We start from the raw sequence: 23,339 nt of genomic DNA on the forward strand, positions 1-23,339 counted from the left end.
TCTGGCTTAGTAAGGTTAATTCACTCGTCCGTTTTATTGGGTTTTGAAAGTCGCAATTATTAACATTATCAATGCCAGAAATTTCAATTTTTATATTATTAATTTACAAAAGGATTTATAATTGGTAAACTAACTCTATTTGCAAACAAGATATCTCACTTACCCCGGAGAACACATGACCCGAAGAACTTGACATGAAGAGTCCAATATCCTTAAAAGAGTCTACACAATTCACTATTCATATCACAGCACGATGCATCGAGCACACTTAATCCATAAGAAAAGCACACTCTCAATAAAAAGAAAAGCACACTCTCAATAAAAAGAAAAGCACACTCTCAATAAAAAGAAAAGCACACTCTCAATAAAAAGAAAAAAGCGAATAGAATTCCCAGAAATAGCAGTTTCGTCGGACATGGTTAAGAGACGTACTAACATTGGGAAGGTATACATCGTAATGAATCTTGAATCCAATTCTTATGCTTCATTTTCCCGGCACAGGTTACGTGGAACCGTTTCAGAAATCAAGTGTTTCGTGCAAAGATAAAAGTTCTTCAATCAGCAATGTAATAGTAGAAAGTTTTCAAACGACCTAAATTTACGAAGCCCCTTGGAAGTCAACGTGCCAGTACGCAAGTGCCGAAATAAAGAATACCGAAGGACCTTCCGAATATTCTAAAACACACGTTGCTTCGTTCTCGGCTGTCACAACTTGTACCATTCATCCAGTTACCCTGTAAAATAAAAATTTATGTAGAGCTGTTATAGATATTTCAGAGTGGGAAAATTAATTAAACAAATTAGAAAATTGGGTACTTTTCCGTTTTGCCAGCGCAGACGATAAAATCGCCAGTAACTGTGAAACTGATGCCAAACGGAATATCTTCGCTGGTAACCTTTTACGCGTCGTTTTCAAAACAATTCGCAGCTATTTCTTATCATATTGATTACTGATACTGGCATACAATTACGTAGATTTTTTTTACCAGATAGTTCAATTTTATGCCGCTCGCGGTAATTATGTCAATTAGGATGCAATCATACGGCTCACCCGAAGGCGAAAGTACAGAAAAGGCAAGGTCAAGGATTAAATTCATCAATTCTGATGACAATGCACTAGCGAAATAAAGCACTGCGGTTTTACATAATTTCTGAATAAGCTACTCGTAAGAATTGAAATAATTCTTGCATTTAAACTTGTATCCCAATTTTAAGATTTAACTTGAAATTAATGTAAATAATTACTGAGAGAATTAGATTTTTGTAGCGTAATTTACGTGAGATGAGATCACTTGGGGTCACGTGATATGAACCGACGAATCAGGATTTTGAATCACAAAAGCACAGTAAATTATTAATCTCATTTTACAAATTTATTGTGTTTATTTATTGGCTTTTTGCAAAAATTTAAACGATATTAAAAGGAAAAAATAATAATAAAATTCAAACTACAAAATTCTTAGAGCTAACACTTGTTAACATTTTTTATGAGTACACTGTATGTTGTCGTCGATAAAGTCTGCTTGGCGAGATTTGCACCGGCGGAACGGAAAAGTACCGAAAATTGTTATCGTACAAAGCTAAATTACACGCTATTTAGAAATTCTGATATAAAATTGATTGATTTAAAAAACTTGTCACCTGTTAAATGAATGCATTCCGAATTTACTCAGTTATTTTTCCAAAATACATTTAATTATTTGCTTGCGATTAAGATATAAATTAGGTATAGATTTCGAGATGGAAAGTTATGTTACAAGTTGACTGAAACTAAGATCAACAAAATTCATAAAATCAATTATTCCGTATTTTTAATTATCTTACAGAAATGAATTTATACTAGCAGTATTTGAGCTTGAGGTCATAATGAAAACTTTGCATCTCCAAATGTTCTCAATTCATCGATCAAATTTTAAGACAGAACTAGCGGGCTGCTGACAAAGCAAAATTTAAAAGTTCTCTGCAGCTCTGGAAAGTAAATATATAAAAACATTTCCAATATGAATGAAATGAGTTCATTCTTTCCAAGCAACAACCAGGTCCTAAATAATCTTTTATTGCCAACCCAAGAAACAAAAACTTTGACACCTCAGGTTAAAACGTATGACGTCATGATTTAATTTTAATGTAATATAACAGAATTTACTCAATAACAATAAAAGAATCAACGTGGCATTAGCATATCACGTCCTTTATACTAACCTGAAACAAAAACGTTGCCGATAGCAACCATTTATTTAAAATGCTGACAATGAAAAATTTTCGACATACAATGACATCACATGCTATAACGTGCTTTCTTCAAAGTTCGAATATGACCTTGTAATAATAATACGATTAAAATTTGGCAACATATTTTTATTTCATATTTTATAAAACTTACTTTTTTATTAATAAATAAACTCTGCGATTTGAATGCGAGCAGTGGCAACACTTTTCCAAATAAAGCAGATTTTTTTTTATCTCAGCGCGATAGACTGTTGCCTTTCGGAAAAATGAGTGAGAAAATTAGCGTTTTCTGAGTTTTTAATCAATATCTTGATAAATCAAAGTCGTACGAAGAATGAGAATGATCAACATGGCTTTCCACGAATTTTTGGAATCCCGGGGGGAGGCATCTCTGGAAGCTTAACTCCCTGCAGTTCTGGAAGAGATAATGCCACAAACAGACAGACGCACACAGATGAAAGTAGCTAAATGTTTTTACCTATTGAAATCAGTCAAAAGAAATACAAGAATAATATATACAAGAAATGAAGAAGTCCAATTTAATGACTTATTACATTTACATAAATATATGAAAATTATCCGTATTTTTCTGTTTCAAATGATACCGGCATTTTTTGTACAAGTTTCCTACTTGCACGTTTTTTTTTTTTTTTTTTTTTTTGTTTTGTTTTTGTAGATCGGCGGCAATGAATATTAATCTGCTATGAGATAATGACATATACCAATGGTACTCGACCCCATTTGAGGTCGCAAAAATTTATAGTGGGTTCCCAAAGTGCATAAAATTCTATATTGATGGTTAGAGTCGGCGCTCTTTTTGGAAACGCGAAATTCTCTTTGGGGGTTGGTTTGCATTTTTATGGGGCCATAAAGTTTAATACGAGATATAGAGTATTATTTTTTCAGTTTCTTGTTCCTTAATGATGTGATTTTACTGTACACCTTACATTGTATACATTATGCAAATGATATTCCATTCTTTAATAAAAATCATCATGTGAACCTTTACAGCAGAGGGTAAAAATGAAATGATTTCAGAGTTGTTTTTGTTATCTTCTATCCTTCGATGTTTCAGGAATTTCGTTACTACGCTTATAAAAGCTACTTAGCCTCACATATAACATTTTTCAATGCATTTTGAGTCGCTCGTTAGTTCTTTAATTTTAGGGCAAAGAGAATAATAACTTGTATGTTTTTATGGACAGATTTAACTTCATCATTGACTCCAAATAACGCTATGTCCTCAGATGTAGAATGCAATTCGTTATTTTTAAAGTCCAAGGAAAAATTGTATTTCCTTAGAAAGTCCAATTCGAGTATGCAAGAATCAGTGATCTCTGCTACATATGCCGTGTGATGGTAAGCGGCACTTCCAAACGTGATCTTAGCATTTTCCATCGATGTTGATCTTCTCACCGGACACAGTCTTTAGGGTAACGCAGGGCGGCGTCCAGATAAGTTTGCTTCCCAGTTGTTGAGCTAAATCTTTTCGGATGATGGTAACGTTGGCTCCTGTATCTATCGTCATATTGTAGGGAACTCCATTAATATGTCCTATTATGAAAAGTCCATTACTGCCGCCTCTCACTGCAGAAATCTGAAGCGCTTTAAACTGGGCCTTTTCATGATCTGGCAACCTCCGCCCCGCGAGATGGCCACTAATTAGTTTCCCTGCTGTTTGTTAGAAGCGGTCTTAGCATCCGTGCCCTGGGGTGTTCTGCAGTTTCGTCGGATGTGTCCTTCAGCACCGCAGTTCCAGCACTTTACGGTCGGTTTCTTGTCACCAATATTCTGTCTCAAGGCGTTCAGTTGTCTAGTTAAATCGTCTAGACGAGCAGTGACTTGATCCCCTGGCTCCTGGACTTGAGCAGCTCTGACTGGATGGCGGTCTCGACGGGTGGCTTGCTGGGCTGCCTCAAATTTCATGGCATACACTAAAGCGCTTTTCAGATCTTTAACATCCGCCATTCGCAGTGCTTTCTGTATTTCAGGGTCCCGGATGCCATCGATGAAATATTGCAGGGACAGGATTTCCCTTGTTTCTGTCGGGAACTCCGAAAAGGCGTGATGTGACAGCCTTTCAACATCCGTGGCGAGCTCCTGAAGCGTTTCGGTGAGCTTCTGTTGACGAGATTTTAATTGGAGCCTGCTGTAGTCTTTTAAACATTTTTCGCCGAAGCGCAGCTCCAAAGCGCCGGATAGAGCTTCGAAATCAAGCCTTCGATTTTCGGGAAGCGTCTGCAGGATATCCGCTGCGTCGGCTCTCAAAGAAGCGGCGAGATGACAGGCCTTAGCTTGGGAATCCCATCCATTCGCATCCGCCACGATAGAAAATTGTGCCTTATACACCTGCCAGGAGGTCTTCCCATCATATGTGGATAGCTTCAGAGGTGGACGAGCAGGCATTGGTAAGAATTTAAAATCATCACTCCTGCTCCCTGCCGACGCTACGAATTTCTTTAAAGTATCCATTTCTTTGGCAACTGCAGAAACTCTCTCATCAATTTGTTGTTCGATTTGGTGTTGGACGGCACAAACTCTTCCTTCAATTCGTTCCTCCACAGCAGAAACTCTCCCTTCTATATGTTCTTTTACAGAAGAAACTCTTTCTTCTATTTCTTCTTTCACCGAAGAAACCTTTTCTTCAATATGTCCAACTTTATTTTCAACTGCGTCAATTCTGCCTTCCATAGCTTCAAATTTATTTTCTATTATGCAAGTAATTTCTCTTTTCATTTCTTCTTGACCAGCTTGAACGGCTTTCATTTCGTCCTTAACGGATTCCTGGCCCAATTTCATTTCTTCCTTAACGGATTCCTGGCCCAATTTCATTTCCTCTTTAATTTCTTCTTTAAATGAGGCAAAGGCTGATATTAACTGCCTTAATTGCTCTTCCATCGCTCTTGTTATTGGCATTCAAATCCCACCGCTGCCACCAAAAATTGTTGCGTGCGTACGGGTTCGTTATGAAATGAATGCACAAGTCTGATGAAAAATGAATAAAAATTTATTATTATTACAACAAAAATGCTTACATTTTCTCAAATTATCATGCAGTATTACAATATCTCACAGTAGTTATCTTTTAACTACTCAAATGTACAATAGAACGTAATTCAAAACAGCTAAAGAACGCTAATCCGCGAATTCGCTATAATCAACAACAGCAGTTTTCTAAACAACAACAAACTAAGCGACTACTACAAACTGAGATGTTTTCCTCCTTTTATAAGATTTTTAAATCACGCGCTAGAATTTTCCAGTACTTTCTCGAAATCAAAAGAGATATTTATTTATTTAACGCACGCGCTCTTGTATTTTTAATTTTTCCGGCTAGCTTTCTTTTACTATTCGTCACGCGCTGCACTGCGCGAGAAATAAAACCATTTAATTTATAATTGAACTAACATTAGCTTTTTAAATACCAAATTCGTAACAATAGTATGCAAATGATATTCCATTCTTTCATAAAAATCATCATGTGAACCTTTACAGCAGTGGGTAAAAATGAAATGCTTTCAGAGTTGTTTTTATTATCTTCTATCCTTCAATGTTTCAAGAATTTCGTTACTACGCTTATAAAAGCTACCTAGCCTCACAAAGAACATTTTTCAATGCATTTTGAGTCGCTCGTTAGTTCTTTAATTTTAGGGCAAAGAGAATAATAACTTGTAAGGTATGTTTTAATTTTATAACAGTTATTTTAATTTAGTGAACCTTTCCTGTCTTAATCTCGTTTCAATTTAAAACTCCCTACCAGAATGAGTTATTAGAATGGCGTTGAATGCAAAGGAGGGAGAGAATAGTATTAAAGTCAAGTTCAACTGACTTCGACACAACAACTCTATTTTGGCTTGCTATGCAGATGACACCGTGTTAGCTGTGAAATCTGCAAATGTAAATCGTGCAGTCAAAAAACATCCAGATCTTTATTCTTCCGATTGAACAGTGATAAGAACAATGGAAAATTCAAATGAATGCCTCAAAGTCACAGCTCTTGATCCTTCGGAAACGCAAAAGAAACGCTCCGATCAAAAAAACAACTTTCTTTATTCAATGAAATTGTTCCGGTGGTTTCCCAGGCCAAATATCTTGGTGTTTATTTAATGTTGGTGTCCTATTTAATGACCGCCCTACTTGGACACATCACGTTAATAATGTGCGTGAAAGGAGACTTAACATCATGAAATGCTTATACCGTATTATTGGGAAATACTCTCCACTGGACTTGGACAAGAAGAGACTTATTTAACTCTCCGTTATCAGCCTAGTCATGACTTCCGGTTCGCAGGCATGGGTTACTATCTCCGACAGGGAACTTTAGAAGCTTCAGGTGATGCAAAGCAGATATTTTCGCATTATTACAAATGCGCATTTCTATGTTCGTAAAATATGTCATCACGACGATCTTAAGATCGAATCATTGGCAAAGTTTCTCAGAAAACTCAATGAACGCTTCTATCAGAAAGCACAAGAATGTAATATAATGAGCCACTCTGAACGTTTTAGCAACGAGATTCTTCACTAGATGCCAGTAGAATGGTGTCTCAACACCAGAGTACCTGGGCAAAAGCCCTACCCCTTGTAGAACACAATTAAGACGATTTGAATCACATTAAGGTTAGCCAGGACTGAGATATATGAATAGGATATAGGATAATTAAATTTTTAAAAACATTTTAATCTATATTTTTAGGCAGAATGTATATCTGAAGACCAGAAAGCAGTCGAGCTGGTGATTTGATTTCTGAAAGACGAGAGATTAGCACATGACATGTCAAGTGTGAGAATGATGGTGCCAGAGTACACGAAGGGATGCAAAAGATTACAATACCAAGAAGCGAGACCAGCGATAATATTTTAGCAAGATAAAATTTAGTTAGACATGTTACATATGACCTACACAGATATTCTACAGAATAAAACGCATGGTACAGATATTAATATGTGCAAATATAAGGATAAAGGATACAGTAAGCACATAACAGTAGTCACATAATCCATTTGTTAAAATAGCTAGAGACCTGTCCATATAACTGAAGTCATTAAAATCGTAATCAGCAATTTTTACGGCAGGGTTGGTCAGGGAAAGTTGTTTAGTATGAAATTTCTTCGCCCATTTTCGACTTTCATGTTCAGCTATAACCAAAAGTTTCATACATAAAGTTTAATGTGCTTTCGCATCTGCTCTGTCCAAAAATCTCAGCGGAATATGTCTTTATAGCATGATTTTTGACTTCATCCTCATCACTCATTTAATGCAAAAAAAAAAAAAAAAAGGCTGTATATATATATAATGTTGTATGATCTTAAATTCATTTAGTGCGAAATCGAGTTATTCTACTACTTGCGCAATTGCTGCAAAGTAAGTTAATAATAATTTATTTACTAAAGAATATTTATTATATTATCTCCTAAGACTAATTTTAGTAGAATTATCTTAAAAGAGTGAATCCATACTTAGTAAGTTCAATTTCGAAAAATGTTTTAAAGTAACTTGAATGTAAATTGTTAAAAATGTTTAACGGGGACTGGAATTAAATCATGAATAACGAAATTTCAATTGTAAAAAGAAATAAATTAAAAGCAAGTAATTAAATTAAATGCAAGTAATCACTGCTATTGATCGGAAATTAGTTGACTTTTCAAGGGGAACAAACCAACTCCCGTTCAATGAACAATATTTAAGAAATAAATACGAAGGTGTTTCGTCCTTTACTCGAGCAATAAGGCGATGCCAAACCGGCAATTCAAGCTAGGCCATATATAGTTTTCCAGTTTATGAAAAAAAAAAATTATTTTATGTATTATATCTTGTTTTCAGGACTCACTTAGGCATTTCTGTCCCTGCACCGCTACATGAAGCAACCAAAGGAAGAGAGCCGGTATACAGCTTGCAAGCTAGAGACTGCGACAACGGCAAACGGAACTTCGACACAGAGAGCTAGGATTCGTGAACAGCGCGCGTTTGCCTTTGGGATACGTCTCTCTAAGCCGTTCTTACGCTCGGCCGTATTATGCGCTTTTTGATAGTTCGCCGGCTAGTTTAAGATTACGATTAGATTGGATTGTATTATTAAATTAAATTATGGCAAAGCACACGAGGGCTATCTGCCTGAAGGGAGGGATGCCTTCGTGGAGGACTTAAGGGAAACTGGCTCGTATACATGTTACACATGGGGAAAACCACGAAAACGTCCATGCAGCCACCCCGTTCGCGGAATTCGAACCTCAGACCGAACTACCAGTGTTCAGCGTCTTTACCGCTCGGCCGCTGGTGGGCTTTAAGATTACGGGCCAACTATTTTAGAATTGTGTTAGTTTCGGCTAAATCTCTTTGTTAGTCATTTATTAGTTCTTATTTCTTACTTTTGAGTGGAGTCCCGAGTGGAGGCTTTCCTTCACGTCCGAAGAAAGAGGCGCATTGTTAATCCTATCTTGAGCGAATAATAACAACCCTTCTTGAGTTTACGCTTTCTGTTCTTTGAACCCAACGATTATTCGCTTAGCAGTTCAATAAATTTCTTCACACTTAACAGAATAAAAGTGAGGAACTCGGTAAACTTTTTTTTTGGCCTAAACGGGCGTTAGCCCAGAAGTCTCGAAACGGCATTTTTTTTTTTTTTTTTCGAATCACTATAAATGGTTGCATCACTTTTCAAATTGTCGTCACCGAATATTTTCTCCCCGCGTGAATGTTTCTCGCATTATGGAAAAACAACGATAAATATAGCCATCAAATTTTGAATAACGAAGTCTTCCACCCGAATATGTGCAACTGGAAGATCGAATTTTGAATTTCGAATTTGTTTTATTATCTATTTTACATTTCTTAAACTTTAGTGAATTTTTGATTAAGAAACTAAACGATTTCAAAGCCAGCAGTGTCAACACACTACGAAATAAAATATTTTTATCTCCAGCGCGCGAGGCTGTCTATCGGAAATTCTGTACAGAGGCTGTTTTTAAATAGGTTTAGTACAAAGCGACGTTATCTCGAAGGCTTATGAAACATGCATGTACATGTAAACCAAAAAAATATCCCACTGGGCGTAATATAAAATCTGAAAGCATTCAATTCTTTTTTTTTTTTTTTTTCTGCGTATCTAGTATTTTGACAAGTAACGCTTCTCTATACCAGAAGTTTGTACAAATTTTGGTTACGCGTGGCTGAACTGATGCTTTTGAGATTTTATTTACCTGAATCGTTCATGGAAGCCATTTTCTCTTAAAACCGTTGGTACTTACGTATTACGACTTTCACCATAAAACTGTCGCCAAGCAGCATCATTTATGCATAAACTTGACTTCGCAGGCTTTTATGGAGAGAAGGAGATAAATTAATAGCTATTGCTGTAATTTTTTTCTGGCATTTTGAAAAAAGGTTCACCGGTTGTGGGGTCACAGTGCCTACACTCTATTTCATTTACAGTTGGTCAAGAGAATTCGTATCTGTTTAATGGGAAGAGGTTTAGTTTGGTTTGGTTTGGTTTATGCGATTACGGCAAAGCATCGATGGCTATCTGCTTAACACTTTGCGGGCCGCTGTCACGCTGGCGTGACTTTTGCTCGGCAACAGTTATCGGCCGCTGTCACGTACGCGTAACTTATTTTCGCGAACGACGATGCTTCACATCGACGTTTGTATAGATAGACATACTATAGCAAAACATTTGACGATCAGGAAACATTGGTTTCAACTGCTTCCTCTCCCAATTCACCAGACTGTCTATTATTGAAATCTTTTTTCGTGGACGCTTGTTTTGTTAGTTTGAGACTGTCTTTCGCTGCCTTCAAATATCGGAAACTTACGTTAGATTTAAAGATATCCTTCAAAATGCTCTTCGATGAGGAAATATATGCTGATCTGTTATCAGAAGAGGATAATTGCTCTGATAGTGAAAGTGATTCGGACAGTGGAAGCGATATAATTGTGAGACGATTCAGAAATAAGGGAAGACCAATAATTAGTGAATCTGAAAGTGATGAAGAGCATTCTGTGGCAAATGATTGGTCAGAAGTTGATTTTAAACCTAACTTTCATGCTTGCCTGGAACAGTTTGTGTTACAGGTACCATACACACCAGATATATTATCAACTGTGGAATTGTTCATTGGGGACGATTTATTTGATTTGTTTGCCACACAAACAAACTTATATCATAATCAGCAGACTAATGATAACAACATTGAATCAAAAAGAATAAAGCTTGGATTGATACAAATGTTGTAGAAATGAAAAAACTTTTGGGGTTTGTTATCCTAATGGGAATAGTAAGAAAACCAGAATAAGACGATTATTGGTCTACTCACCCTGGATTACATACACCTATTTTTGGGAATACTATGCCAAGGAACCGATTTCGGCAGTTATGGAAGTATTGGCACTTCAGTAATAACGAGCATTGCTAAGAAAGGCTTGATAAAATAAAACCAGTTTACTCGTATCTGGTAGAAAAGTTTCAAAAAATTTATAAACTTGAGAAAGAATTATCGCTGAATGAAGGTATCATTCCATGGAGGGGCAGGCTATCTTTTCGTACATATAATCCTGCGAAAATTATAAAATATGGAATTTTAGTTCATATGGTGTTTGAGGCGACATCTGGTTATATATGCAATTTAGAAATATATTGCGCGCAAGGAAAATCGCTAACTGCAACAATATTCGCCAGGTCCGTGCTATCGCCAGATTTAAATTTATGGCACAATGTATATGTGGACAACTATTACAATAATGTAAAGGTTGCAGAGGAGTTACTAAAGCATAAAACAAACATATGTGCAAAATTAGAGTAAACAGAGGAGAGCCAAATTGTTCTGCCAATCTGCTACATTGAAAAATAAGTCAATGCAATTTCGTAGGAAAGGGGAAATTATGGTACAAAAATGAAATTCGGCCAAAAAATTGATAATGATGATTTCTACGATAACTTCAGCAGACATGGTCGAATGTGTGAGTAAAAGAACCAAAAAGAAGTGCATTAAACCAATTTGGGTACTATTCGGTTTCGAGGGCCGTAAAAAATCGCCAAACTATTGTTGATGCCAGTGCTGCCAAAAGTAATTGCGGCAACCCTAACGCAAGAAAGGAAGTACAATAGTAAATAACTATTTAAATATTGATGTTTTAATTCAGATGAAAGGTTAATTTCATATAATATTTCGCTACCAAGTTATCAATTTTTTGGCCACTAAAGCATAATGTCATCTCGTTGGTTGTTCAAACATAATTTTCTATAATGAATGATGCCTTTTCTTTGAAAACATTTTCGGTAAAGTGCAGAATCTCCCGCTTATTTCTTTGCCGCTTTTTACAAGGGTAAAAGCAATTGGAATTGTGTCAATTTGCTTTTACTTTTTAAGTGACAATAGGTCGATGTGTATATAGATAAAGTCAAGGGTGTGCGCAGTGCCATTTTTGTGCAATTCTAGGATTTTTTTCAAGTGAAAATAGGTCGATGGGCACATGGATACCGAGTATGTGCAATTCTTAAAAACGTGTCAAGCAGTGGGTGATTCTGCACTTTACCCAAAATTCTATCGCAGACTTTTCATCATAGGCAATTCCCAAATTGTTAAATCCATAGGATAGCAAAAAAGGAATTAAAAATTAAACTGGTATTTCAATGACGTCTTAAGAAATATAGAACTATATAAACTTACGCAATCTGAAATCAGCATTTTCGCTGCAATTTTTTTACGGCCCTCGAAACCGAATAGTACCTCAATTTGCATACAAGAGTGTAATAAATTTATGAAAGGTGTTGATCACGCCGATCAATACCTATCGTGTTATTCCATACTCCGCAAAACAAAAACAAAAAATGGAAAAAAAAAAAAAAAAAAAACCGGTTTTATATCTCATAAACTGTGCATTACTCAACGCGTTCCAGATATACATAAAAAATTATGAAAATCCTATTAGATTCAAACAATTTTTACTAAACCTTGCACTAGCATGGATTAATGGGAATGAAGAGGAGCAACAATCAAGATCGGCTGCTCAATGTGATAAAAGATCGCCGAGGTTTGATCCACCAGGCAGACTTACTACGGACTTGAGAAAACATAGAATAACACGTATTAGTGGTAATGGGAGAATTGAAAACCCGCAAAGGGCCTGTAAAGTCTGCACTGCCGAAAAGAAGTTCCACTGCATACATGTGTTCTTCCTGCAACGTTTTTCTGCATGTTGGAAAATTTTTTCAGAATTATCATACTAAAAAGAACTATGAATCCTAGGAGTTAAATTTTCTAAATAAAACGTTTTAGTACTAATTAAAAAATATAATTGGAATAAAATGGAATAAAAATAGTGTAACAGTTATTTTAGTGCTTTCTTTAATAATAATTATATACCAACTACTTATGTTTCGAAAAATTGCGTAAATATCACCGTTGGCGAGCAGTAGAACCTGCGTGAACCGGCGGCAGCGTAACGGCGCTTCGATAAATGCGCGGCCCGCAAAGTGTTACGATAAGGGATGCCATCGTGGAGGACACTAAGGGAAACTAGCTGATATACACGTTACACATGGGAAAAACAACGAAAACATCCAAGCAGTCAGCCCGTTCGCAAGATTCGAACCTCGGACGAAACAACCAGTGTTCAGCGGGTTTTACGTTCGGCCGTTGATGGGCTTAATGGGAAGAACGGCTGGATATAGCTGACACAATAGTTACCGTTTGGAGCAATTACTTGAGAGAAGTTGGTATTCTTAAGGTTCTGAACAGAACTCCCAGTTTAATCGGAAACCATACCAAAATAGTAGAAATCTACAAAACCAATTTTGCGAAATGCAAAATAAAAAGCCTGTCGAAAGCTTTCGGAGCAGTGGCTGTTTGCTGGATCGTGAAGTCAGACTTATAAATATTTTTATTTTAAAATGAGCAGATAGAAGTACATCACAGAATTCCACAAAAACAAATGGCGTAACTTTGTCTGGATCGTCACCTACAAAACCGCTCTCAGCAAAAAATAACTTCGACAATTTAGCCGGGATTTTCGCCAACTTTTCGCTCTCTTTCGGCCAACGTTTAACGGTAGACGAGAAAATTTCCTAGGTACCAAAACGTCCTCCACGTTGGAAACATTTCTTCCAAACAGATATCATTTCTGTGTGGAATATTCTATACATTTTCTAAGTACAATGATAAATCATACCAAACCAGCTAACACTATAATACCATAAAACAATACAATTTCTCTTCAATACGATTACTCTAGCAATTGTACTACGTAGGTAAACATTAAAAGTAATAATCTTATCATCTACACAATCATCAATACGTTACTCTATTACAATGTTTCAAAACTATGATACTATGAATCAATACAACACACAATTACTCTGATAGAAAACGATTACTCAAATTAATGACAGAACCATTCCATAATTAAATAAATCAGATAAGTAAACATTAAAAGCAATAACTTTGTCATCTAAGTACTTATTATGGTACTGATTTTACATTTACTTAAAAACAATTCAGTTTTAAGAAATGAACAGTACACAATGTGACTTGCACACTGGAAATTGAATACTATTCAATGATTCAGTGAGATGATTTTATACGATTATTCTAATACAATGATTTAATACGAGAATTCTATGTGCTTACTAAAATAATTATTCAGTATAAATGTCAATTCTATAGTACAAGGAAACAAAGTCATCTCTCAATGATTTTATGCAATTACTCAAATAAATAATAATAAAACCGTACATGTTATTAGTCATATTAGCCAATTGAATATCAAAACAATAAGTATATCATATTATACATATTATAGTATTAATTTTCAAATAGCAGAGCAGTCAATATCTACCTACCTCACATGTCCGCTCCACAGCCAAAGGAACGTTCATAGCCTAGGGAGTCCACATTATGTATAGTACAGTATGTTATATACAGTACATTAGAACAGTTTGATACATTTGGAATAGCCAAGAGAGTGATTTTCTGACTGCCTGACATGTCCGCTTCAAAGCCAGAGGATTGTTTAAAACCGAGGGAGTCCACATAACGGGGCAATTCTTGGTTTTTATTTGCATTGCAGATTAAGATAGTTTCTTTACGATTTACATTAGAGACATATAAAATCAGATTTGACATAGGTCAGTGCCGAGGTCCGTAAGTTTATTAACAATTTTGTTCATCTTTCGTACTGTATGCTTGTTATTAATCATCAACCACCTAAATGCTTGCTCATTCGTTGGCGGGATCGGCAGGTGCAAATCAGTTGTTATTGGGCAGTTAACTACATAATGTTTGGGTGTGCCCAACTCGCAAATGCACTGTGCCGTATTTGTAATGCCAAACCTTTCAAAATATACAGGAAAAGGACCGTGTCCTGTTATATACCGTACAAGTTGAGCATGTATTATGAGGGGATCATAAGTTACTGTGGGGATAATGAGTCAGAGTTCCAGTCTTCCTGTCACAGGGATTTAATTTTTTGCGTAAGATTTTTCTTAAGCCAGGAAATTGGCCAAGGTATCGTAATTTGTTCAGCATTTATGTTCTGCGCCGCTTCTTTGGCTAGCTGATCCGCCAGTTCGTTTCCTGTTTGGCCAGCAGGGGCCTTTATCCATTGCAGCTTTAGGTTTAACACGTTAAATGTGGCGCCGGTTCCCGGGGACCGGCAGTGAACCTTCCGTGTGGCCGGCGTCAGTTCCTGGGTACCGGCAGTGAACTTTCCGTGTGGCTGGCGTCGGTGCCTGGGGACTGGCACTGGAATTATCGTTTGGCTGGCTTCGGTCCGCGAGAAATAGTTAAAAAATTAAACTATTTCCCGCGGAAAAAACGTGTTAAACCTAAAGCTGCAATGGATAAAGGCCCATGCTGGTCAAACAAGAAACGAGCTGGCGGATCAGCTAGCCAAAGAAGCGGCGCAGAACATAAATGCTGAACAAATTACGATACCTTGGCCAATTTCCTGGCTAACAAAAAATCTTAAAATTTAAAGTTAAAAAATAAATATAGTCTCAATGAAATGTGATCAAATTTAGTTTTAATGAAATGTATTGAAACATTCTAAACAAAAATACGTCTTAGCTTTACGGCTGATCTCGCTACCGGTTGAACGGAAAGGACAGGAAATTCGGCGCCGCGCTCAACGTGTTAAATGACCGTTGCCATATTCGCAATTCGTTTCCTTTAAACCCCCTTTTTTTTTTTTTTTGTATGGAAGAATATGGAGTATACTTTCTAAGAAAATACTAAGAAATCACAAGCTTTGCTTATTTACTAATTCTTCAAACCATTGTCTCCCAGTTAGACCTCAATAATTTAACATTAATTTTTCGATCATTCTGCACTAACAGATTAACATAAAGCAACACTTCGTTTTACATTCAGACGATAATGTTAAGGAACAGATGTCGTTGTTAGCCTATAATAAGTAAAGCCAAAGCAACTCGATGGTTATTTGCCTATGGGAGACATTTCTTCGTGGAGGAATTCCTAAGGGAACCTGGATTCATTCTTAAGGTCAGAATTTATTAAGGTTACTTAACCAGAATATTTTAGTTACATGGGGGGGGGAACTAGCTCGTTCGCCTGGATTCGATCCCAGGTCAAATTACCAGTATTCAGCGGCGTTACCACTCGGCCGTTGGTGGACACCGAAAATTAGATGTATTGGACGGTTTACCAGGTATGCATTTCCTAATTCATACTCCAAAAATATCTTTTATTTCATGGTTCTTTCATATATTAATCGTTTTTCGCGAACGAGGGCTTCTTTTCTAGGACACTAGAAAGTTTCCATTTTTCAACATTCTCCTGATCACTCAAAATTCCAAATGACGCTTCCACATTGCTGCAAATTGTTAAAATATCAATTTTGGAAATGCAAGAAGTTTAAAATAATTGTTTCTCTGATGAACTAAGAAATGGGATCAGCTTAATTTTGATGTCGCCCCATTGTTTGATAAAGTGACAGCATGGACAAAATGACTTAGCAAGAATAAATGCAGTTGTAAGTAGGGAATAAATATTTCATTACTGTGAAAATTTCGAAAGCCCCTACATTACTTTTAAAGGAACTAACTAAGTAAATGTCTGCCTGAATGTACAGTTAGTCAATAAAGTCTGCGTACATCAAGAAAAGAAATATCAAATCCAAATTTTAAGGTGCGAAAAGAGTAGTTTCTTAAAGTTTTATTTTTTAAATATTTAGTTTCAATAAGGGACTTTGAAATTATTTAACTGTAATATTTTTATACCTAATAATTTATGCACACTAATTTTTAAAATGTAAGTGACCAAAGTGACCAAAAATCAAAGCCTATAAAGTTTGCGTACAACGCGAAGGAGGCGGAGGATTTCTTATCTAACTTTTAAACTTCAAACTTGAAGAATGCAAACAAGATTACACTTTCAAGGTCCTTGACTTCCGAAGCAAATTTCACGTTCATTGGAAGTTGTTATTTCTATTTTCTTTGACGAAAATGACAACCAATAAAGAAATTCCTTTAGTTACGAGACAACTAATTATCAAATTGAGAGATGAAGGTAAAACTCTTCGTTATATTGGTAAAACCATGGGAAAACCATTTTCTAGTGTGCGAAGAGTTATTCAAAACTATCTTGACACTGGTAGTCTTGCTGTAAAACCAAGATGTGGGGGACCGAACGCAGCTAACGCAGAGAGAAGAAAAAAAAATTCTTTTACGAATTAAACAAAATCCTAAACTTTCTGCTGCAAGCATTGCAAAAGACATTTTGTTAACTAGCAACATGGAAATTTCTCCTGAAACTATACGAAAAGTGCTGCGAAAGGCCGATTATCATGGATGCAAACCTAGGTCTAAGCTATACATTTCCCTAGACAAATAGAAAGAAACGAATTGCTTTTGCCAAAACATATTTAAACTCTTCGCAGGACTTCTAGAACTATGTAATTTGGTCAGATGAAAGTAAATTTACAATATTTAAAGTTAATAGCTATCCTATTGTATGGAGAAAACCATGAACAGAACTGAATCTGAGAAATTGAAATCAAACTGTCAAACATGGAGCTGGCGGTGTGATGGTATGGGGGTGTATGTCATCGAAAGGAGTTGGAGATTTTCACATTATTGATGGATAGCTATGTAAGTATAAGTATTAAGTCATGGATAAGTATGTTTATCTGGATATTCTGAAGAAACGTCTACAAGACAGTGCCCGAAATTTTAAACCTTTCTAATACCTTTATTTTCCAAGAAGACAACGACCCGAAACATACAGCTAAAATTGTGAAGGAATATCTCCTCTATCACCCTCCAAGACAGTTGCGTACTCCTCCACAGTCAACAGACCTCAATTCAATCGAACATTTGTGGGCAAAATTGGAGAAACGAATTCGAAAACACAATATTACTTGGCGAAATGAGCTAATTAGTAAATTGCAGGAAGAATGGGCGAAATTTACGTCGGATGACACTGAAAAACTAGTTCAGTCAATGCCCAGACGTCTGCAAGCTGTTTTGAAGAATAAAGGATATCCTACAAAGTATTGAAGTAATGTAAAAAACTTATATTTCGCATTTTTTTAAGTGTACGCAGACTTATTGGAGGGAATTTCTGAGTTTTTTGTGACAAAATATATTTTTGGAAAAATGTAAAAATATTGCACTGATATTATTTACTTTTTATTTAAGCTTACAATTTTAGCTAATAAAAGAAAAAAAATGAAATGATTAAAATACATTTTTTCTATGCTTTCAGTGTTTTTTAATTTAAAATTTAGTCTGTACGCAGACTTTTGTGGCTAACTAAGTATATTTCTCGCACTGTGAAAAAACGACTGTTCCTAGGGACAGCATGTTTGGAATAGCGTAGTCCTCTACACCCGAGCATCTGCACCTGGTTGTAAAACTTTAAGTTTGAAACTCAACGATTTGAAAGCGAGCTGGGCCAAAGATGTTCGTAATTTTCACTCGTAACTATCTATTGGGAATTTTAAAGATATGCTATTTTTAAATATTTTGTTATTTAGCTATTCAACTGAATTTATTTTTATCGCACGAGTGCGAAGAGCGGATATTTAATTAATAAATTTAACACAAAAAACGTTAGTACCCAAAACACAAAAAGTTTCGCAAGCCATCTTACTAAGTACATTGACATGGTAAACGGAGAAAACACTGAAAATAGTAGAACACATGCTGCTTTTAAAATTTTTACAATTTTTCTTGTTGAATTGTAGATGGCGTAAGTGTGAAGAAAATGAGACTTGATAATAAAGCTAAAATGACAGAAAGAAATGGTTTAGCTAGAGTAGATGCAGCAGCAGACTGCGAACTTTAAAAAAACTTAAAAAACCCTTTTGGACCACAGGTAAAGTCCGAGTCCTTACAGTTTTCGTTTCATTTATGTGTTATTCTTCTTATCCGACATCCTTACTGTTCGTACTAACATACAATATTTCACCCGTCTCTAAAGGTATCATTCGCAATAACGTAACGTTTCATTTTATTTATTCACCCACTAATTGTACTACATCTTTATAATTGTGAAACATTTCGCATACATGGCAGTATACTAAAATGAAAGCTGTTTTTTTCAAATATTTTTACTTCAGATATAACGCATATTCCAGGAAAAGCAATATCTTTTAGTGTTTAGTATTAAAATTTAATCTGGACGATTTAAATAATACTTAAGAACTTCTCAGTATTTTGTACTGCAAGGAATACAAAAATACATTAGTCTCAATTAGATATTCTGTCTCAATATTTTTAACGTTCTAGTAAAAATAAAACCAGAACAACTTAGGGAACTTGTTTTGAAATCAGATATTAATAAAAGTGCATAAAAGAATTTAAAAAATGCAACCATAACATTTCATTAGAAGAGGAATGTGGAGAAATGGGCTTCTCGTTTCGCTATCATACTCTATTTCAACAGTATAAATTTCCTTATTATGAATGATTTTAAAATTGAATGTAATAATAGACTGTTCGTGATAAATCTGACCAATTTCATAGGCCAATAAATGAAGATTTCCCTTTTTCGCACAGAAATAACCCAAACTCTGTTTTTCATTTATTGTAATTTCCTTTTCAGATTAGAAATAACACTAATAGTTACATATAGCATCTGGCCTAAACCAAACGTGATGATGAAAGCAAAATCAAAATGCTTATCAGACCTCGAATAGTTTACATTAGATTATTTAATTGCAGTTTGGTTAGTTTGATTACGGGGCTATCTGCCTAAGGGGGGTTCCATTAATTTTAAAATAATCTTAATATTATAAAGCAAACTAAAATAATTTAATATCTTCATAACTATGCTTATTAGCATTTTCACTCTTTTGTTGTATTTATATTAATTAAAGCCATCGGAATAATGAAATAAATTTTAAAACTGCGAAATTTTAAAGCTCAGAGCAAGAAATATTTGGAATTTCAAAAGTATTTTTTCCAAACTTAACTGAATAATCGTATTAGTTAAAAATTTACGTCTATATTAAAAGGCTGTGCTTGACAACTTAACAAATTATGACGTGGATTTATTATTACAAACAATTATTTGTGGACAAATTATTTGTGGATTAATTTTTGTTCATAAAACATCTAAAACTTTACTTACACACTGGTAGCGTAATAGGAGGCATACTTGGAAAGAAACTGGAACGCTATTAGCAGCTAAGCTACGACATAGCATAGCTTTACGTGCTTTAAAAATAGCGAGTTTGCCAGCATTTATATACTCTTTACATTGTAAAACATCAGATTCATACTCAGTATCGGAGAATAAATTATGAATGCTATTATTATCCAATAATTTCATTTCACTCAACATCTCCGAAAGTCCATCCCAAAAAATATTCTAAATCACCATTATTTACATCATCGGAACTATCATTAATAACGTCTGCCAACTTGATAATAAAGCGAGTAATATTTGCTCGAAAATAATAATAATAATATTTAATTTACGTAATAAAGCGAAAAATATTTGCTTCTGTTTTTTCTCAAGATGCTAATGTCATCCATAGCGTTGCTTTGGAATGACATTTCAAAATGCGCAAGGAAAGATTAAAGTTCTAAACGATATAAATAAAGAAAATAAAACCATACTTGCCTTAATTCCAGATAACACAAGCGTATCTATACAAAATCCTACATCTATAAAGTTTCTGCACCAAATATTGAGTTTATATCAGTATTTTAGTTTCGTTATTACGCACTCAACTGTTCTAAACATAAACATTTCATTCTTACAATTTTGTGCTGCCAGGTTCAAAAATTAAATCAAATTCCGCGCGGAGAAAAATCGTGACTGACGTCACGAGCAACAATGTCTATCGACAGGTGGAATACCGCTGGATAATAAGTATTCTGTTTGAGGTCGCGGAAACACATTGCTTTGAAAGAACTGAATTTGTGGATTAAAATTGAAACATAAATATCTTACACTTTGCAGAATAGTAAAAGTCTGTCAAACTGGAGTTGCAAATAATTTATTTCGAACAATGTTGCCACTTCTCGCTTCCAAATCACTGAGTCTGTCAAACTGGAGTTGCAAATAATTTATTTCGAACAATGTTGCCACTTCTCGCTTCCAAATCACTGAGTATGCTAAACAAAAATGCTTTAAATCTAAACAAAGTGTGAAATAAGTGAAGCAAAAACACTCCAAATTCAAAATTCTGACTTCGAGGTGCCTGATGAGGATTGTGCAGTAATTAACATCGTTATTTAAACTTAACTACTACTTTATCTAATATTTTTAACTTACGTTTCGTTATTACTTTTCTTGTTGCTCAATGGCAACAATTATTATTGTTGTTAAAAAATATTCTTTTTCCTTTTTGCGTAATGTTTAGAACGTAAAGTTTTCGGCCATTTTTTATGTTGTTTTTGTTAGCGATGCTAATTTAAAGCTGCATTTTAACTGAATATATAGCTTTTAATTTTTTAAAATTATCGTATTCATTCATTGTAGTTCATTTGAGTGATTTAAAAGGCATCTGTACCTTTTTGTTTGCAGTTGTTCTTTACATTTTCTGACATTAGGTGTCATGACATTACTTCTGATTCGAAACAATATTTCCGGCACCAAAGGATTTAAGAAAAAAGACTTGTTATATGTTGTCGAAGAAACTGGAGCGACATTGCTTCAAACGATCACAATAACATAACTGAAAGAAATTATTTTTTCAGAGTAAACAGTATTTGGATAATTCACAGTTCGTTTCCGATTTTTTGATAACGACTGTTAGTGAACGGAGACAAAAAGAAGAACTTGATGAAAAGCTAAAACAAAAAGAATACGAAGAACGGGAAAAGGTGAGGCAACATGACTTGAATTGCGCGAATCCATGCAAAATCGCCAATAGCAGATGAGTCTCAGAACTCTGTTACTTTCACTAGATCTAAAAATAAATTTAATTTTCGAAATCAGAAATTGCACAGTTTAGTGGTGACATTAAGGATTGGCTACCCTTTTAGAGTCAATTCTAACAGATTCATAATGCTGAAGAAATTTCACCTGAAATTAAATTTCAGTGCCTTATTCAAGCTACTCAGCAATTCAGTGCAATTTCAATTGGAAGCTTGAATAGCAATTTCAGTGCTATCCAAGCTTCCAATTGTTGCCACCAAATACTGTATTATCTTTAGAGATAATACACCAAATACTGTATTATCACCAAATACTGTATTATCCTGTATTATCTTTAAAGAATTTAAATAATGAAGAATCTTCACGCAATGTATGTATATTTCTCGCACTGGGAAAATCCGATGCCACCTAGAGCGAGCCATTACATTTTGAATAACTTAATCCTCCACCCAAATACATGCATTTAGAAGTACAGAATTTGAATTTTAAATTATAAGTTTCCTGTCTTTAAAACTTTAATGAATTTAAGTTTATGTGACGTAAGTGCCAAGAACGTGATATCTAAAAAATAAAGCTAGCACACAAAACATTAATAATACAAAGACACAAAAAATGTTTTGTAAGCTATCTTACCAACAAAAAACGAACACTGATATGAGGAAATCTGAAAAGTAGAAAAATGTATGCCAACACTTAACACTACATCGGGAATTCCAGTATATTCTTTTGATAATAATACAGCCTAGAAGCATAACGATACACTACTTTTAAATATTTTGTAATTTTGCTGTTGAATCGTATATGGCGTAAGAACGAATAAAATGATTCTTAATAATAAAGATAGCACGAGTGACTGCAAGAGCAGAATGGTAGACTGCGAACTCAGCGAGAGCGTACAAATCTTACCAAATGCTTTTGGGCGATTGCTAAAGTCCGAAATCATTCAGATTTTAATTATAATAATTGTTTAATTATTTAATTGGATTTTTGATAACACGTTTACGCTCGTCAGTCACGAAAGGAATTAGAAAAGTCTTATTATTAAACCTGAACTCAGTTTTGATCAGTATAATAGTCTCGAATCTTCTAATTTTTACCTCGATCGCTGAACTAATAGCATCACACGCTAGAAAGGTTTTACGTTATTAGGTAATTTAGTAAATATACACGTCGAACCCAATTTAAAGCAGACTCTAAGGATAAATACAATTAGAAAGTAACAAAAACGGAAAAAAAAAAAAAGAAAAAAAAAGTCTGAAAGTTTTAAAATTTCATATTACGCCTAAAGGGGCTTTTTTTTAACGTTTTTTGCGTTACCTTTATTTATTAAATATCATGTTCTTCGCAGTTAAACCATAAAATTCGATTCAATGCTGCCATAAAATTCCATAAATTCGATAATAGGGCTGCTTCTCTAAGGAAAGGAAGGTATTCGAGGAGGAAGTTTATAGGAAATAGCTTGTGCTCTTGTGATAGAACAGAAAAATTACGAAAAACGCCCAAGCAATCAGCTCGTTCGCTGAAATTTGAATCTAGAGCTAATCACCAGTGTTCAGCGGCCTTAACCGCTCGTTCATTGGTAGGAGTTACTTAAAGCCGTTTAGTCAACTATTCAGTCGGCAAAGAACGGAAAAACAAATCGACGGGGGTTTGTCATTTCCTGCTCCGCATTTGTAGGAAATTTGAAACTTCCACAGTACACGAAATTTGAGCTATGTTTTAATGTAGTGAACACGAGTGGCACAGATATGCTACACTCCACA

General features: G+C 35.0%; 1 long non-coding RNA gene across 1 annotated transcript; it reads right to left on the reverse strand.

Annotated features, from left to right (window-relative positions):
• Positions 1–10: 10 nt before the first annotated feature.
• On the reverse strand, positions 11–20,729 carry LOC146996630 (uncharacterized). Its single transcript, XR_015042374.1, has 2 exons — positions 20,314–20,729; positions 11–734 (listed from the first exon to the last, which is right to left on the reverse strand). It is a non-coding gene; the product is annotated as an uncharacterized LOC146996630 (long non-coding RNA).
• Between the last annotated feature and the right edge of the window lie 2,610 nt (positions 20,730–23,339).

The sequence above is a fragment of the Stegodyphus dumicola genome, chromosome 7 (assembly GCF_044657685.1).
Source record: "Stegodyphus dumicola isolate Sdum_Otavi_A_Nest chromosome 7, ASM4465768v1".
Classification (NCBI taxonomy): domain Eukaryota; kingdom Metazoa; phylum Arthropoda; class Arachnida; order Araneae; family Eresidae; genus Stegodyphus; species Stegodyphus dumicola.